The sequence below is a fragment of the Carlito syrichta genome, unplaced genomic scaffold (assembly GCF_000164805.1).
Source record: "Carlito syrichta isolate Samal-C Ts95f unplaced genomic scaffold, Tarsius_syrichta-2.0.1 Scaffold309602, whole genome shotgun sequence".
Classification (NCBI taxonomy): Eukaryota; Metazoa; Chordata; class Mammalia; order Primates; family Tarsiidae; genus Carlito; species Carlito syrichta.
The window spans coordinates 11927-15476 of NW_007253698.1; positions in this window are offsets into that span (position 1 = coordinate 11927).

Below are 3550 nucleotides of genomic sequence, written 5' to 3' on the forward strand. Positions count from 1 at the left end.
AGGCTCAATCCATCAACAAGAAATATCTATCCTAAACATATATGCACCCAACACAGGTGCGCCAACTTTCATAAAGCAAGTTTTAGGAAAACTAAAGAAAGATATTGACTCTAACACCATCATAACTGTGGACTTTAATACCTCACTCACAACGCTAGTCAGATCATCAGGACAAAAAATCGGCAAGGAGATCTGGACCCTCAATGTGACTTTGGACCAATAGGACTTGATTGATACCTACAGAACACTCCATCCAAAGACCACAGAATATACATTCTACTCATCACCGCATGGAACGTATTCTAAGATCCACCACGTAATTGGCCATAAATCAACCATAAGCAAATTTAAAAGGACTGAAATTCTACCATACACCTTCTCGGACCACAGTGGAATAAAAATAAACATGGACACCAACAAAATCCCCCTAAAACCCACAAAGACATGAACACTAAACAGCATGATGCTAAACAACTCCTGGATCAATGATGAAATCAAAACAGAGATCAAAAGATACCTGGAAGCAAATGAAAATGAAGAAACATCTTAACAAAATCTCTGGGATGCCCTGAAAGCTGTAGTAAGAGGGGAATTTATATCCCTACAAACACACATGAAGAAAAGAAGGAACAGAAATTCACAACCTAACAAGCCACCTAAAGAAGCTGGAAAAGCAAGACCACAAAAATCCTAATTTCAGCAAAGGAATCCGGATCACCAAAATAAAACCCCAAATCCAGGACATAGAAGACAAAAAGATAATACAAAAAATCAATGAAACAAAAAGCTGGTTCTTCGAAAGGGTAAGCAAGATTGATGGTCCCCTAGTTAGACTGACCAAGAAAAAACGAGAAAAAAACCAAATAAACATAATCAGAAACACAAAAGATGAAGTCACATCTGACCCTGAAGAAATACAAAAGATCATTAGAGACTACTACGTACACTTGTATGAAAACAAACTTGAAAACCATAAGGAAATGGAGGACTTTCTGACATCACACAACCTACCTAGGTTGGAACATGAAGAAATTGAGACCCTAAATAGACCAATAACGATCAAGGAAATCAACTACATAATAAGAAAACTTCCTACAAAAAAAGCCCTGGTCCAGATGACTTTCCAGCAGAATTCTACAAGACATTTAAGGAGGAGCTGATACCAAGCCTACTAAAGGTATTCCAGGCAATTGAAAAAGATGGAACTCTCCCCAAATCATTTTACAAAACCAACATCACATTGATACCCAAGCCAGGTAAATATCCAACAAAGTAAGAGAACTACAGGCCAATATCTTTGATGAACATAGATGCTAAAATTCTCAACAAGATCCTAGCAAACCGAATTCAGCAATACACCTCAAAAATCATCCACCATGACTAAGCAGGCTTCATTCCTGGGATGCAAGGCTGGTTTAACATCTGTAAAACCATAAATGTAATTAAATACATCAACAGATGTCAAAACCAAAACACCATGATCATATCATTAGATGCAGAAAAAGCTTTTGATAAAATCCAGCACCCCTTCTTGATAAAAACCCTGGAACATCTAGGCATACGGGGAGCATACCTCAAAATAGTAAAAGCCATCTATGAGAAACCCACAGCCAGCATACTCCTAAATGGACAAAAATTGGAACCATTTCCCCTGAAAACTGGAACAAGAAAAGGATGCCCACTCTCACGCCTCCTGTTCAACACAGTATTGGAATTCCTGGCTCAAGCAATCAGAGAAGAGGAGGCAATCAGGAGTATCCAAATAGGAAAAGAGGAAGTCAAGTTATCTCTCTATGCAGATGATATGATTGTGTACCTTGAAAACCCAAGACAATCTGTCAAAAACCTCCTTACACTGATAAAGGCCTTTGGCAAAGTCTCAGGATACAAAATAAATGTACAAAAGACAATCGCATTTCTCTACACCAATAATAAACAAACAGAAACCCAAATAAAAAACACAATTCCATTCACCATAGCCACAAAAAAAATGAAATACCTTGGCATCTTCCTAACCAGAGACATGAAAGACCTTTACAATGAAAATTACAAAACACTGCTCAAAGAAATCACAGATGACACAAACAAGTGGAAAAATATCCCATGCTCATGGATTGGAAGAATCAACATTGTGAAGATGTCCATCTTACCTAAGGCAATCTACAAATTCAATGCAATACCCATCAAATTACCAGGAACATTCTTCTCAGATCTAGAAAATACAACACAGGAATTCATATGGAAACACAAACGTCCAAGAATAGCCAGAATAATCCTCAGCAAAAAAAAAAAAAAGCAGGTGATATCACACTACCAGACTTCAAACTTTACTATAAAGCTACAATCATCAAAACAGCTTGGTATTGTTACAGGAACAGGCATATAGACCAACGGAACAGAATTGAGTTTCCAGAAGCAAAACCTCAATTTCTCAACCAACTCATCTTCGACAAAGCCTTCACCACTTACCACTGGGGAGAGGAGAACCTATTCAGTAAATGGTGCTGGAAAAACTGGCTGACCACATACAGAAGATTGAAACAGGATCCCTATCTATCCCCATACACAAAAATTAACTCTAAATGAATCAGGGACGTAAATGTAAAACCTCAAACCATAAGAACCCTAGAAAATGAAGGACATACCCTCATGGAAATTGGAACTGGCATCCAATTCCTGAACAAAACCTGAAACCCACAGGCCATAAGAGAAAAGATAGACAAGTGGGACCTCATTAAACTGACAAGCTTCTGCAAAGCCAAAGAAACCATCAAGAGAGCAGGGAGACAGCCTACAGACTGGGAAAAAGTTTTGCCAACTCTAGGTCTGACAAAGGCTTAACATCCTGGATCTACAACGAACTCAAACGTGCTGAAAAGAAAAAAACAAACAACTCCATTATAAAATGGGCAAAAGATATGAACAGACACTTCACAAAATAGAACATCCGAGCAGCCAACAAACACATGAAGAAATGTTCCACCTCACTAATCATCAGGGAGATGCAAATCAAAACCACACTGAGATACCACCTAAATCCAGTCAGAATGGCAATTATCAACAACTCAAAAAATAACAACTGCTGGAGAGGGGGTGGTGAAAAGGGAACACTTCTACACTGTTGGTGGGAGTGTAAACTAGTGCAACCTCTGTGGAAAGCAGTGTGGCGATTCCTAAAAGCTCTAAATATCAACCTCCCATATGACCCCACAATCCGCCTACTGGGAATATACCCTAAAAGAACTCAAATCACTCTATAAAAAAGATACCTGCACACGTATGTTTATTGCAGCGTTGTTCACAATAGCAAGAACCTGAAAACAACCATGCTGCCCATCAAAAGAGGACTGGATTAAAAAAATGTGGTACATATACACAATGGAATACTATTCAGCCATAAGAAAGAACAAAATCATGAATTTCACAGCAACCTGGATGGAACTAGAGTCTATAATACTGAGTGACCTCTCACAGAAACAAAGATCCGAGTATCACATGTTCTCACTCATATAATGGACCTTGAACATCCAATGTAATACTATAAGAAAAT